Source organism: Bubalus kerabau, chromosome 7 (assembly GCF_029407905.1).
Source record: "Bubalus kerabau isolate K-KA32 ecotype Philippines breed swamp buffalo chromosome 7, PCC_UOA_SB_1v2, whole genome shotgun sequence".
Taxonomy (NCBI): Eukaryota; Metazoa; Chordata; class Mammalia; order Artiodactyla; family Bovidae; genus Bubalus; species Bubalus kerabau.
In genome coordinates, this window is record NC_073630.1 from 29,302,181 (window position 1) to 29,318,518 (window position 16,338).

Below are 16,338 nucleotides of genomic sequence, written 5' to 3' on the forward strand. Positions count from 1 at the left end.
AGCCCTGGCTCGCTGCATTTTGCCACCTTTGTGATTTTGCAGTAAAAAGGATAACTTCTATGCATCTTGGCTACTTGGCTCTGGCATTTTCTAGGTACTCGCAAACAGCATTCAACTCTTTTCTGCTCAACTGTGTGACGGTGAATAGTCGTTGTGATGAGCTCCTTTTACTTCAGAATATGCCCACAAAAGGAGGACTCTAAGAAATAAAATCTAGGAATCAAGAATTTTTATCATTCTCAAAATCGTACTTTCCTCCAAACTTGCTTCTAAAATAATTAAAATCTAACACTTTTTTTTGTTTTTTGCAAATGAGAGAAGCACTCTTACTCTGTTGATACTCTCAGATATCACCCTGAATAGCAAGAAGTGTAAAGCAAAAGGCAGAAGTAGAAATGTCCTTACTTATCTGAAAGTGGGGAGAGGCCACACCCTCAGTTTTCTGAAGGCTCAGTTGATTCTTATACTATGATTGAATGTCATTATCCTAATTATAAGGCATTTATATTGTGAAACTACCAAGCATGGGGTTAATTGATGACACTAATAGAGATGTGTCAAGGGAGAAATAACACAGCTCTTTGCAAGGCAAGAGTGCTTTAGAACAGATTGTCAGCAGAATTCCAGTGAAAGTGAGTCACAGTAAAGGTGTGAACAGAACCAACCATGTACAAACCCCCTGCTGCTGCTGCTGCTGCTAAGTCTCTTCAGTCGTGTCCGACTCTGTGCGACCCCATAGACGGCAGCCCACCAGGCTCCCCCGTCCCTGAGATTCTCCAGGCAAGAACACTGGAGTGGGTTGCCATTTCCTTCTCCAATGCATGAAAGTGAAAACTGAAAGTGAAGTTGCTCAGTCGTGTCCGACTCTAGTGACCCCATGGACTGCAGCCCACCAGGCTCCTCCGTCCATGGGGTTTTCCAGGCAAGAGTACTGGAGTGGGGTGCCATTGCCTTCTTCTGCAACTCCCCCCTAAAACACAGGAAAACATGATATTAATATTGAAGTTTGTTCTGCCATAGTTAGAAGGGCATGTCATTGTCCTTGATTGCAAGGACTGGGGATTATAGACACAACTTCATTACAGACATGTTTTCCCCAAATTTTTTATTCTTCTCTTCAGAATAGTGGAAAAATTAGTTAAATTGATTCATTGCTATTCCTGGGAATTCCTTTATAAATAAAGAGCACTGTATGAACTGTAAGACCCAATATGGTTCATTTCATACAAAACAGAAAAGTTATAGATTATAAAATCAAGATGGATCTATAAAACACCAAATATTGTCATTACATTCTGAAAATTAGAGTATTTTAAGGAAGAGGAAAAAGCCCACATGATTTGTAATTTATATCCTGAAGTTTCTTCCTCTTTCAGAAAAACAATTAAGAACATTTTTTTCCTTTTAAATCAACAATACACAACCATGAGAATTGGGTGGTGTTTAATTCCTGTGAGAATCTCCCTGAATAGGCCTAACTCTATTCTATTTTAACCTTGGTTTCAAGGGATTCCTCTAGCATCCTGTACTTTCCTCGGTGATCTGTGTTAAAACACTGTTATTAGAGCCCCTTGGCTGGACGCCAGATTGCAAAGGCTTAAGATATGAGTGGGTGGTCAGGAAGTGGGAATCAGTGAGTCTGTTTCTTTCCAGAAGTTGGCAGTGAAGAGAAGAAAAGAGAAAGGACAGGAGCTTGGGGGATATTATGTCAAGGGAATGCTCTTTGGGGATAGGAAGAGAGATTTCGGCTTGCTTATAGGCTGAGGGGGAAGGACAGTGGAGAGGATGAAAGGGAAGAATAAAGTCATCTGACAATTATCTTGGGTACTTGAGGCAGATGAAGCGGATAGAATCAAGGTCATAGGTATAGCAGTTAGCCTTGGAGAGCAGAGAGTCCTTCTCTGTACTGGGAAGGAACGGAGGAGAAAATGGGTGAAAATGTAAAAATATTTTGAGGAGGAATGCGGGGTGGGGAGGGGGACAGTTCACAGAGTCGGACACGATTGAAAGACCTTAGCATGCATGCATGCACGGGGAAATTGACAGGGCTTCCCAGGTGGCGTTAGTAGTTAAGAAGCCATCTGTTGGTACAGGAGAAGTAAGAGATGGGGGTTTGATCCCTGGGCCGGGAAGATTTCCCTGGAGGAGGGCATGGCGGTCCACTCCAGTATTCTTGTCTGGAGCATCCCATGGACAGAGGAGCCTGATGGGCTACAGTCCATAGGGTCATGAAGAGCTGGGCACAACTGAGCGACTAAGTATGCACGCACGTGGCCTCAGCTGAGGCAAAGTGGTGGGAGGATTTGAGGAAAGGGAACGATGTGGAATTGATTTGTAGGCAATATGATTGGGTTTCATTGAGTAAAAGTACTATTAGAGTAAGAAAAGGGCCTAGGTGAGATTGGATATATAGATTATAGTGGGATTATTCCATTTTAAAATTATTTTTAATGCCTCCATTAATCAAGGGAGAGCTAGTACCTTGGGAGGAGAAAATGTGAATAGGGATATTTTGAAGACACAGGTTAGGGATTCTTAAAGTAAATCAAGACTAGAGAACATGGGCTGATAGAATTAGTGGTACAGTTAGAAGCTATAAGACTTAAAAGGGGTCAGTGAGTAATGACAATAGGGAATGTCTTAGGAATTGAAGGAAAATGAGGACAAAGAGCAGTTTTAACAGGGATCAGAGGTTATCATCTAAGAGGGGAATTTAAGAGTTTAAGATCTTGGAGGTGAGCTGCTTTAAATTATGAACAAGTCTAAAGTGGGGGTCTGTTTCAGAGAAGGGGAAGTAGGAGGTGGAGGTGATTAAGAACATGTAAGATAAGGGGCTTGGGAGGGTTGACACCATGGACATTGAGGTACCTACAGAGTTTGATCTTTCACTGCACCAGTACTGAGCTCTGTGTCAGCACTGTTCCCTTCTTACTACATGTCTGCCTTCCCACTAGACTAATTCGTACAGCTAGGATAAGGTCTCAGAGAAGGCAATGGCAACCCACTCCAGTACTCTTTCCTGGAAAATCCCATGGGCGGAGGAGCCTGGTAGGCTGCAGTCCATGGGGTCACGAAGAGTCGGACACGACTGAGCGACTTCATTTTCACTTTTCACTTCCATGCACTGGAGAAGAAAATGGCAACCCACTCCAGTGTTCTTGCCTGGAGAAACCCAGGGACGGGGGAGCCTGGTGGGCTTCTGTCTATGGGGTCGCACAGAGTCGGACACGACCGAAGCGACTTAGCAGCAGCAGCAGCAGGATAAGGTCTTATTTATCTTTGTATTCCCAGTGCCTGATGCAGGGTTTCATGAGCCTATTAATGGAGCATAATTATTAAGTATAGGAGTAAGAACAAATTTTGAACTAGGTGTAATTTATGAAAAAGTTAAAAAACAGAGATGCAACAAAATGGAGAAAGGTGATATATGTGATTTCAGAGGTAAGTAGATATTGGGAGACAACTGAAGAAGTAGGTTTGTGATTAGAGTATGCTCGTCTCAAAGGTGATGGGTTGTAAATGAGTGGTCTCTATTAGAATGGGTTGTAAGGGAAATGGGATCTACAGGGACAAGCCAGTACGGAGGAGAAAGGACAAAGAGGATGTTTGTTTATATTAAGACAGAGGTTCCCCAGGACATAGTGGAGGTGGGAGGTGCAGGAATTCATGATGTGGGGATGGAAGGAGCTGAGCCAGATTGGAAGGAGGGTGTGGGAAGTGATGCCAGAGGAAAAGAATGGAAATTTCCATTTAGGGCAATATTCCAGTGATAGGAAGGAGACTGGGAAGCCGGCTGAAGATGCCCTGGTGATACAGACAGAGTTTGTTGGAATAATAATAACTAACATTTATTGAAGCCTTATTATGTGCTAGATACTATACTAAAGTATTAATAGTCTACTATAATTTTATGAATTATCTCATTAAGTCATGTGAGATGAAAAAAAATACCATTTCTGTTTTCTAGAAGGCAAAGTAGCTTCCTTAAGGCCATACTTTAGCAGGCCTAGGATTCACTTCTCAGAGCCTGTCCTCTGAACTGTTACACATCCAGTCTCCAAAATAAACCCCCAAGTTCCAACACGTAGTATTGCTTTTTCACAGGCATTTGCCACATGTCATCCAAGGGAGAAAGTTCTAAGATGTCAAGCCCTGTGTTGTTTGAGGTGGTAATCAGAAGGACATTCATTTTTGTTTAGCCTGGGGTGGGTGATCTTCAAAGCTCCACAGTGAATCACTGCCCTGAAAAGCACCTCAAAGACTGAGACAATCGCAGCATGTATAGATTATTGATTTGTTTCTTTTTTTCCTTTGCTAAGGAAGCCTAGATAATTATGGAAAATACCTCTAATGGAAGAAAAAAATGCCTTGTTTAATCACAGGCTAAAAAAGACAAGGGCATTGACTAACTTCCATGAAGAGATTGTTGTCTGGGGTGCACACATGCGTACAGGTGTGTGCATGCATGTGTTGAAGAGTAGGAGAGTTTACAGTTGTGTGTGGAGGTATGTTTTTGATAGCACTCGATGCAGAACTAAATGTTTCCCTATGGCAACAAAACTGTAGGAAGCGCAGACCATATACTCTTAAATTGTGAATGGTGTCACATGTTTGCCTGGTAAGAGGGCTCAACAAAGGCAGAGGGGCCTCTGGGTTAGCATCTGGCATGCAGCAGAGACAGTCAGACTCATCCTATATCTGGGGGTAGAGTGAGTCAGCGGTGAACAGGGCAGGTGGCAACAGGGACTTCAACTGAGCACCAAGAGCTTCCTTGGGGAGCTCAAAAGGTTATCATCTGGAGTGAAGAGGACTTGAGAATTGGGGGAATACTGTCAGGAAGGAGAACACTTGAATGTGGGCTCAGGCGTGCTTTCCTCGCACCGGCACTATTTCAACCACACAGTGGTCCTCACTTCTGGGTGTATGCGAAGTGATGTTCACCCTCTGATACCTGAGGCTGCTGGGGGTCGTTTGCTTCACAAAATGATTCATAATGAACTATATGAGACATTTTTAGTTGTCTTTAGGACATCCTGTGGGGTTTGTAGGAGAAGGCAATGGTACCCCACTCCAGTACTCTTGCCTGAAAAATCCCATGGATGGAGGAGCCTGGTAGGCTGCAGTCCATGCGGTCGCTAAGAGTCGGACACGACTGAGCGACTTCACTTTCACTTTTCACTTTCATGCATTGGAGAAGGAAATGGCAACCCACTCCAGTGTTCTTGCCTGGAGAATCCCAGGGATGGGGGAGCCTGGTGGGCTGCTGTCTATGGGGTCGCACAGAGTCGGATATGACTGAAGCGACTCAGCAGCAGCAGCAGCAGCAGCAGCAGCAGCAGTGGGGTTTGTAACACTGTCATATTGGCTTTCGCTGAGCTTCAGTGTATCCCAGTGCCAATCAAGGTATTCGTTCCAGTCTAATCTGCTGCAGTGCATCCATCTTGCACACCTTGAAGATCTTCATTTCACAATGATTTGATACAATGCTGGGTAGTACATATAAATATCTAGATCTAGACTCTGCATTTAGCAGGTAAATGTGACTTTGGTAGGTAGATGAATCTCCCTTACTCATCTATAAGATGGGAATAATCAAGCCTGCCTCACAATATTACTGTGAGGTTCCAGTGAGGTTCCACAGGCAGCGTGCATGGTACAGTGCTCGTCACACTCCAATTACTATTACTCCCCCCCCCCGCCCCCCACTTGGAAGAATCCTAACCAGTAGCGTCAGCTGGATTGCCCCTTCCACCTCCTACCCCTCCTTGGCTGCTGCTAAATCCTTCCTGTCTCTACTAGGCATAAAGCTATCTGGGCTTATCTTCTTTCTTTCAGGCAACTTTACACAGAGTGAAACTGTGGTAGGTGAAAGTAGTAGCCAAAAGATGAAAAATTAAGCAACAAGAGCAGAATCTAGACGTTTTCTTGTTTGACAGTATGAGTTCTAGCTGTCATCTCGTCAGTCACCTGAATGAATGGTACCAGCAGGGCCATAGTTGCTCATATGTGGCTATGGCCTCGCCACACACACACACACATCAAAGATAAAGCTCGAGCAAACAATGAATATTCATTAACCTTTAAATCGTTTAGTTAATTAGCCTGTTAGCATTGTGAATTGTAACTATTTTCTCAAATATTTAGAATTATTGCTATTTATCAAGATGTATGCTTTAGTTTATTATGTGTTGCTTGTATAATTAATTTATTACTTTATAGTAGACCTGATGCTAAGAGCTGACTCATTGGAAAAGACATTGATGCTGGGAAGGATTGAAGGCAGGAGGAGAAGGGAGCAGCAGAGGATGAAGGTCAGACAGCAAGACTGACTCAATAGACGTGAATTTGAGCAAATTCTGGAAGATAGTAGAGGACAGAGGAGCCTGGCATGTTGCAATCAAGGGGTAGCAAAGAGTCAGACATGACTTAGTGATCGAACAACAACAAAAGAGTTGGCCCTTATATATGGGAGCTGAATATATTTTAATTCAGGGAAAATTTATGTTAGTCACTAGGAGTGACAGGGAATTTATAGTTTAGTCAGAAAGATAAACATATAAACTGTATGTGAAAATTAATCTGAACATGGTGTCTGACTCTGTGGCCCTGTGGATTATACAGTCCATGGAAGTGTCCAAGCCAGATTACTGGAGTGGGTAGCCATTCCCTTCTCCAGGGGATCTTCCTAACCCAGGGATCAAACCCAGGTCTCCTGCATTGCAGGCAGATTCCTTACCAGCTGAACCACCAGAGAAGCCCAGTTGTCATTTGGCAGTAATATATACAGTCTGTTGTTTGAACATATATGTAAATTAAAGTAGAGACTTCAAAACTAGACAGACAAGGAGAAGCTGTTATTTTCTCATGTGCTGAATTATAATCTCTTTTCTTGTCTGTCTCCCAAACTGGAAGGTGAGCAGCCAGCATCTTATTCAGCTTGTGTTCCAGACCTTTGCACAGTGCCTGGGTTAAGAGGTGTTTTGTTGAACTGCATTAGTATCGTAGCTGCATCTGTGGTTCATTTAACTTTATAAGTACGCACCATATCCATCTCTCCTGACCGCTGGCTGCCTTTCCATCGTTCAGAGGAAACAAGTAGATTTCTTTATCCTGCCTTTTGCTTTTAACATATACTGGGCGTTGGGCCAAGCGACGGCCAGGTGGACAGGCAGACAGGAGCCCAGAAAATTTATCCAAAAGGTCAGGGAAAGGTGGACGGCCTTGGGTTCAGCCGGGCATGAGAAACAAGGAGGGCCCAAGTTTGACAAGTCAAGGGTCTGGGCAGGCAGCCAAGGCAGCTCTAGGAACAGAGTCGGAGGAAAGGACGGGATGGGGGCCGGTGAGTTGTGATGAATTCTCATGCAAAGCTCTAGCCCCGTCAAGAGCTTGCTTCCTTGAGAGGAAGACCCAGTCTTAGGACAGGGGAAACGCAGAGGGCTCTTGAGTGAAACTGCCCAACGGTATGAAGTTCCAAGGTGGTTCCTTAGCAGGACCTCATTCTATATTTTTCATACTGACAGCCGGATCTCATTCATGTGAGCAAAGGATTAGCCTTCACAATACTTCTCCAAACAGGATTTTAATTAATGAATTCACAAGTGTCTATTTCCTGTTTATGTGCATTAAACAAAGTTTACTCATAAATTATATTTTAAGCCTAAATCCAGTCACACAGCTGGATGCAAAATATATACGCATGTGTCTTTACAGAAACACTTCCTCCCCTCCCGTGCCCACCCCTGCCACACACATACACATACACGCACGCATGCAGAGTTAGAGAGAAAATGTCTCCAATTCATTGGGGTAGGATCTGAAAATATGGAGCAATACAAACTTATACTTTGAATCTTAACTTATGGAAATGAAAATAAGATTCCTATCAGGGACACTGCATCCGCTTGGTCCACACATGTGTTGGGAAGCTCTGGGTCAGATGGTGAAGTTTGTGGGAACTGTTCAGCATTAACCTTTGGAATTTATAGTTCAAATCTCTAAACCTGATATTATATCCCCTTAATCAGAGTTTCACATTGTGCTGTGATGGATTGTGGGGTACAGTTGGGTTTATCCTTCTGCCTTAAACAACTAAAAAGGGTGGGGGGCGAAAATATGTGAAACAATCATGTTTAGTTATTTTAAAATAGACAGTATAGGACAATAATCTCTGAGAAAAGGGAAACAAATAAAGTGAATCCTGTGACTGGCCCTACTCATTGTCTGGTGAATGTTTCGAGGTGCAACCTCCTGAGATGAGAGGAAAGAGTTTGTAACTTGAGGATGCCAAGGTGACTAGAATTCATGGGCAGAGTGCCAGAGAGTAGAGAGCTGCAGAGAGAGAGAATGCTCTGGAGATATTCAGAGTACCCTTACGTCTTTGTGTGTGTGTGTGTGTGTGTTAGTCTGTCAGTCATGTCTGACCCTTTGCGACACCATGGACTGTAGCATACCAGGCTCCTCTGTCCTTGGAATTCTCCAGGTAAGAATACTGGAGTGGCTTGCCATTCTCTCAAGGATCGAACCTGTGTCTCCTGAATTGCAGGCAGATTCTTTACCATCTGAGCCACCAGGGAAGCCCACCCTGAAGTCTTTAGCTAAGTACTAATCAGTGCATGTATGTGAGGAAAATCCTGAGGCCAGGGAAAGAATCAGTGGGAAGAAGTAGTTAGAACAATCCCCAGAGCTCATGGAAGAGCTCCCTAGAGCAAGGAATAGTTCATTTTCCCCTATTCAAAGTAGAAAGACCTCTTAATACAGAATGTTCAGTAAATGCTCAGAAAGGTATTTCCTCTACATGAAATGTCATTGTGGACTCACCTAGCAAACATTAAAAGCAAGCCTTGAAAGGGTCAACCTGTTTCTAAGTAACTTAACTTGCCCAGAACAATGTTCAAGAATATTTAAAGGAATTCAGCCACAAGAATCTGTCACTTCACAGCCAGAGGTCACAATGGCTGACACTAGTGAAAAATGAGGATGCCTGCAAACAAGTGGGAAAATTCACAGTATAACAAGGAGATAAGTCAGTCAACAGAAACAGACCCAGAAATGACATGGATCATAAGATTAATAGATAAGGACATTAAAAGAGCTATTAGAAATATGCTTCATATGTTTAAGAAAATAGGGGAGAGCATGAACATGACAAGGAGAAATACGGAAAAGATCAAAAAGATCTAAATCAAACTTAAAGGGGTGAAAAACCAGGGCTTGAGAATAAATACACCAGATGGGATTAGTAGCAGATTAAGCAATACAGAAGAGATTAGTAGATTTGAAGGCACGGCAATATATCCAAAAGGAAAGACAGAAAGAAAAGAGAGAGATAAGAAGATCAAAACAGAGCATCAGTGAAACTTAGGACAACATTTAAGTGAATCTAAGCATATTATAGATAATTGAATTAGTGTCGATAGTAAAAAAATTTTCCCACAAATAAAACCTCAGGCCCAGATGGCTTTATTTGTGAATGCCTTATTTGTAAATTCTATCAGAGATTTAATGGAAAAACAGTACAAATTCTACACACACAGCTTAGAAATCTCTTTAAAAGTTAAGCGTATACCTACCACATGACATGAGTCATTTTACTCCCAGGTATTTAACTAAAATATCAATAACCTCAGATATGCAGATGACATCACCCTTATGGCAGAAAGTGAAGAGGAACTCAAAAGCCTCTTGATGAAAGTGAAAGTGGAGAGTGAAAAAGTTGGCTTAAAGCTCAACATTCAGAAAACGAAGATCATGGCATCCGGTCCCACCACTTCATGGGAAATAGATGGGGAAACAGTGTCAGACTTTATTTTTGGGGGCTCCAAAATCACTGCAGATGGTGACTGCAGCCATGAAATTAAAAGACGCTTACTCCTTGGAAGGAAAGTTATGACCAACCTAGATAGCATATTCAAAACCAGAGACATTACTTTGCCAACAAAGGTTCATCTAGTCAAGGCTATGGTTTTTCCTGTGGTCATGTATGGATGTGAGAGTTGGACTGTGAAGAAGGCTGAGTGCCGAAGAATTGATGCTTTTGAACTGTGGTGTTGGAGAAGACTCTTGAGAGTCCCTTGGACTGCAAGGAGATCCAACCAGTCCATTCTGAAGGAGATCAGCCCTGGGATTTCTTTGGAGGGAATGATGCTAAAGCTGAAACTCCAGTACTTTGGCCACCTCATGCGAAGAGTTGACTCATTGGAAAAGACTCTGATGCTGGGAGGGATTGGGGGCAGGAGGAGAAGGGGACGACAGAGGATGAGATGGCTGGATGGCATCACTGACTCGATGGACATGAGTCTGAGTGAACTCCGGGAGTTGGTGATGGACAGGGAGGCCTGGCGTGCTGCAATTCATGGGGTCACAAAGAGTCGGACATGACTGAGTGACTGATCTGATCTGATCTGATTTAACTAAAATAAGAGGAAAGCATATTTCTACATAAATACTTGTATACAAATGTTGTGGCAACTTTATTTCTAAAACTGGAAATAACCCATGAACTCATCAATAGATAGTTAAATTGTTGTGTATCCAGCGAGTAGAACCCTACTACAAAAAGAGCAAAGCATCGATATACAGAATGACATGAATACATCTTAAACTCCTTATGCTTTAAGCTAGGCAAAAAAAGGAATACATAGAGCATGATTCCTTTCTAGAAAATACAAACAGATCTATAGTGACAGAAAGCAGATCAGTGGTTGTCTGGGGGTGGAGATGGGGGGAAGGATGGATTACCAAGGGCCACAGAGAAACTTTTGGGGGGTGATGGAAATGTCTGTTTTCTCAATTGTAGTGACAGTTCTGTGGGGATATACCCATGGCAAAGCTCTCTCCGTTTTTGATGTGCCTTTCTTTTGCCATTGACCTGCTCAACTGATGGGCTTTCCCTTTTACCAGGGGCAGGTTTGGATCCAGACTGAATTCTGTGGAGTGGTTCTGCTAGTGTGTTGTGGTTCTTAGGACACTGGAAACTGATGGCAGCCCTGTGCTGGGCATCAGAGCCATAAAGAGGCTGTGACTGCCTTGGGTTTGTGCCTTGGGCTGCTTCCAGAGAAACTCTGTAAGATTGGCAGCCAAAAACTTGGGTCTAGCTGTCATTACTGCATATTTTTTTGGGAAATGATGGAATGGGCAGGCACCCACCCTTGAATTTTATATAATTCTCTTTTTTGGAGCAAAATTTTCACTCAGTTAAAAACTAACACATAGAGAAACATTTTGCTGTGCAACTTTCTGAAGTAAGTATAAAATTTTTTTAATGTTTAAACATAGATGGACATTAATGACCTCAAGTTATTCTTAAAAGAAGTACAGGAAGAAGTATCCTTAAAAGTACAGTTCTTTTAAGCCTTATGATTAAGGCTTAAAAGAAGCCTTAATCATAAGTGACCAGAAACAGGAAAGAGGTGACCAGTGAAAGTTAATTCCATTGAACTTTTCCGTTTAAGCAATTCTTGCACTTCAGAGTGAAATATATTTTATAGTAGAAGAGCTAAGCAAAGAAATCTAAGCAGTTGTATCCGGATACATTGAAGACTGATTTCTGAAGTGTAAAGTCACTAGGACAAAAATCAAGTCCATAAAATTATCATGACTTCCCCATTAGAACACCCAGTATGGTCCTCCTCAAAGGGTCATCCCTCATCAGAGAGAAGACTTTTCCCTTTTCCTCCTCTCCAGTTCTCACCTTGGTGGCTAGGTTTTGCTCCTCCATCTCTAACTCCCAAAGAGTTTCTTCAGTGCTGGTGGATTCAAGGGGACATTCGTAACACTGGGACTTTATCCTGTTGCCTTCCCAGAAAGCTTTTAAGGACAAGCATGAGGGTCTTTTCTGCTAAGCAATTTTGCTAGCCTGCAACATCCTTCTGTCAAAATAAAGATGTGTCCGCTGAGGAGATCTCCTTGTTTCCCTCTCCATAAGCTGGACTCCCTTCTATTGCTGAGCTACCAGAACACAGCAGGAATCCTAAGGCTCTTTTGTCTCTTTTCTAAAGTAAATTTATGAAGGAAATGGCACCCCACTCCAGTACTCTTGCCTGGAAAATTCCATGGACTGAGGAGCCTGGTAGGGTACAGTCCATGGGGTCGCAAAGAGTTGGACACGACTGAGCGACTTCACTTTCACTTTCACTATTATCTCGGTGGTAAAGAATCCACCTGCCAATGCAGGAGCCACAAGAGATATGGGTTTGGTTCCTATTTCGGGAAGATCCCTTGGAGGAGGCAATGGTAACCCATTCCAGTATTAATACTTTGCTTTCCATGAGCAAAGGAGCGTGGTGGACTACAGTCCATGGGCTGCAAAGAATCAGACATGACTGAGCAACCGAGCACGCACGCATGCTTTATTGTCCAAAATTTAATTTGGATTTTTCCATAAGATATTACAGAAAAAACTCGAGTGAACTTTTTCACCAACTCAGTATTTTTTCAAATGGAAACTTCGTTGAATTATAATTCCTAGGTTAGTGTTTTGAAAATAAAGTTGATTAATATATTTTTAAAAATTAAAAAAACACACTTAAATGTGTAAAACTAAAAAATAATCACTCAAATCCCTAATGTTACTTTTTTGGGGGTATGTTTTGGGAAAAAAAGAGTAATTTGGGGGAAGAAAACCTAGGAAAATAGCATTTGAGACAGTGCTTAGGATTTAAGAAATGTAAATGATTATTATTTAAACCAACGTTCTATAGTACCAAGTTTTACAACTCATATGTTAATTGGCCCTGGTCCTAGGGATGAAAAATTTCTCAAGTATCTGTATATATAAAATGAAATTTTTTTTTTTTTAATTTAAGCTTTCAGTTAAAGTCAAAATGAGCTTTCAATGGGCAAATTCTCTCCATCTTCTTTCTTTCTGCAGTCTGTTAAGCAGGGAACACTCCCTTCTTAAAACTTTTTCACTTCTGAAGTGAAAAATTCCTTCCCTTCTGGAACAGTGAGTCACTTCTGGCTCTTCCTTTCTCATATAACCCTCTATACTATTCTACAAGTCTCTCCTTGCGAGATCTCATGGTTTCTAGTTCTGTCTCTAGCTCTAACCTTCATCCTGACCAAACATCTCAATTTTCCGTTGCCTTTCAATATCTCTTATGCTACATCACCATCACCTCAAATCCTGAAGGTACAAAATGTGCCTTTATTTCTAATTGTGTTGTTCCACTGAATTTCCTACTTGACCAGTATTGCTGTCAACTTCCCAGCCACTCTATAAAGAAGTACTGGCGCCTCCCTTTATTTCCCATATCCAACTTTTTATCAAATAATATTTTTAGTTTATATGCAGAATTCTCTAAATTACCTTCCTTCATTTTCACGCCCAGTGTCACTTGCATAAATTCAGATTCTAATATTCTATTACTTGGATAAATTACAACACTCTCTAACTTTTCCTGCCTGCCAACGTTCTTTACTCAAGAAATCCTTCACTCTGATGCTTGCCTTTTCTTTTTAAATTTTAGCTTGGTTTTGTAGCTCATTCATTTAAAAACTACCGTGGCTCATTATTGTCTGCAGAATAAAGCCCAACTTCTTTGCTCATGTTCAAAGCTCTCCCCAGTCTGACAAAGCCTTCAGGGTTTGCTCCCCAACTCCAAACTTTCATGGATCCCTGATGCATTTTGATTACTCACTGTCTTTCCAGAGAGCCTTCCTTTTACTTGTGAGTCTTCTTCCATAGCACCTGTTAGAACACAAGCCATTTTTGAAATTGCCTGAAAATGCCCATTTTTTAATGAAGGGTAACTAGATTTAACCACTTCTTGCTTGCCACTGAGATAGCCATTTGCTTGCCCATCTGCTCTAGCACTCATGCTGCAAGATATGTTTGGCTCTACAGCTGGCCTCTATATTCTTAGAAAGCAGAGACTGTCTCACACATCTTTATAACTCTTATAGTGCTTAGCATGCTGCTTGCACAGCAAAGGACAGATCGCAGAGCAGAGGAGTGCCATTAATCCTCTCGTTGCAAAGTGCTTAGGCCTTGTGTAAGTCTGTCTCAGGTACACAGGTAGGGAGTTTGGGGATAAACTCCCTGTGTACTGCTTACCACACCAGATTTAAAGTATGTGAACTCTGTCAATACATACAGCAATATTATTAATATGTTGAAAGTGATAGTTGATAGCTCATTTGTGGAGCTATTAGAGTACTTAAAGTCCACCAGCTGCACTGATTCTCATGAGGAAGAAATGAGGAAGAGCTTCCTTGTTTTCTAGATGGAGAGACTAGAGCTGACATACTGGATCACACAGACAGCAAGTGGGAACCACCATGTCCAGTTTAGGACTCCTGTTTCCACACCTTTATGTTCCCTTTGACTCCACAGTATAGTATTTGGGATAGCAAATTGTTTTGGAATAGGCATCTTAAAATTTCCCTTTAAAGAGTTTTGTGAGGCATTCCGTGAATCCTAGAAGAATAGCCATCTTCTAGCGTTTTCATTTTGTGAATCTGTGTACTTCTGGTCATCCTAATGCTGTATTTCTAGATCCCTGTCTTCGGTGGTGATGGGTATTATTTAACCACAAAGCCCTGTATGGAGAAAAGACTTTTTGAATAAATAAGTCTTCCAAAATTTGAGTTATTTATTGTCTTAGCTTCTTGAGGCCATCAAGGTAAACAGAGAAACCTTTACTTTGTAGATTCTGTTAAAACTCAGTTCTTGGCTTTCAGAATTGCTGAAGCCCTTAATTAAAATGTTCAGAATGGTTAGCAAGAGTTTAAATTATGCATATTGTCAACTGAAGAAACCTGTGTGCTTTCACTGGGTTTTAAAATATAACAAAGAGAACATGCTTTGAAAATAGGCATACTTGAAACTCGTAGAGTAAACTCATCTGGTTGTTAGTGACAGAAACCCGTCTCAATTACAGGTATATGAAACTGGAAAGTCCAAGAGTAGAGGACCGTTTAGTCATGCGCGGATACAGATAATGTCATCCATCAAGAGTTCGTATGTATCGCTCAGCTTTGCATTCTCCTGCACGGGCTTATTCCCAGTCTGGTTAAGCTTAAGCTGAATGTGGCTGCCATCAACACCAGGCTTCCACCCTACCAAGTGAGTACACTACAGAAGGAGAGCATTTCTCTCATAATCGTTCCAGCAAAAGTCTTCAGAATATATTTTATTGGTCCCGAGCAGGTCACGTGCCCATACCCAAATCAGTTACTGTGGACAGCAGGATCTAACTGGCCAGGTCTGGATCATATGCCCTTCTGTGGACTGAGGTTGGAGTCAACCTAAGCATAGCCTGATGGACTGTGTGAAGGGGAGAGACAGTTTCCCAAGAGAAAATCAGGGAAATGGCATAAAGGGAAATGGATTCTGGATATGACAAAACAAAAGAGTTATCTACTCCTATAATGGAAAATATGATAATTTAATGAGGTCCTACATTTTAATAATATTAATAGAATGTATATTTTAAAATTAGCATCTTAAGTAAAATTATAAATGTATTTTTAATCTACAGGACAAAAGAAATTTTAAAAATAATGTTAATAAATTGCCTTTAGTTATTAAGACATTCATTCATTCATTCTTGGAACTCCTTTTGAGTGTTTAGCCAGACATTGTCCTAAGTGCTCCAAGTCAAAGTCTTTAAGATTAGGTTCAATTCTCTACTTGACATTAATCTCCCCCACATTAAAGCTGTTGAAATAAGAGTTCTGCTTGTTAATTGGTAATACAACTTAATTTTTTTTAAAAAATGTATTTGGTAAAAAGCATTTTGTAACTTAGTATTTTTCATTGATTCATCCTGGCCTTGCATTTAGTTAAACCAAATTAGTAAGTTGACCAAACAGTGTATTTCTCTAGGTTATTATGTTGGAGAAGTTCAGGATGACCATATAAAAAGGCCAAAATCCATATATTATTTATCCTTCTTTCATGATGATTAAACTATGACAGACATGTGGTCGTACCTTCTAACATAACTGATGATGAAGCTCTAGTCTGTGGTGAGTTCCTTTATTTCTGAGCCAGTTATGCCGACACAAAGGCTGTCTTTCTTGTTTCAATTATACTGAATATTCGCATTGCTTATTAAAGGAGGATTATATAACATTTAAACGAAGCCTCCAATCCATAAAATACCTGTCACAGATGAAAAACATGTACGTGGATAAGCATAATGCATTCATTTGTAGGCTATGGATCAGCTATCCCTCAAGGAATGTTTCAAACCCACGTAGTGTCCCTGGCTGTCGGGCCGGCTGCAGCATCTGTAGCTGTAGCAGCCAATGTGGCCCAGGAGCCTTCCCGCTGGCTGCACATCTGAACGGCTTCAAGAGTACAAGTTTCCCCATCAAAGGTTTGGAATAAATTAC

At 41.4% G+C, this 16,338-nt stretch overlaps 1 long non-coding RNA gene across 3 annotated transcripts in view; it reads left to right on the forward strand.

The window, feature by feature from the left end:
* LOC129657174 (uncharacterized) overlaps positions 1-15,455 on the forward strand; it is a 67,181-nt gene extending 51,726 nt beyond the window's left edge. For all 3 annotated transcript variants that reach the window (XR_008716579.1, XR_008716578.1, XR_008716580.1), the window contains one exon: positions 14,880-15,455. This is a non-coding gene — a long non-coding RNA (uncharacterized LOC129657174). The remainder of the gene's footprint in view (positions 1-14,879) is intronic.
* Positions 15,456-16,338: the final 883 nt, after the last annotated feature.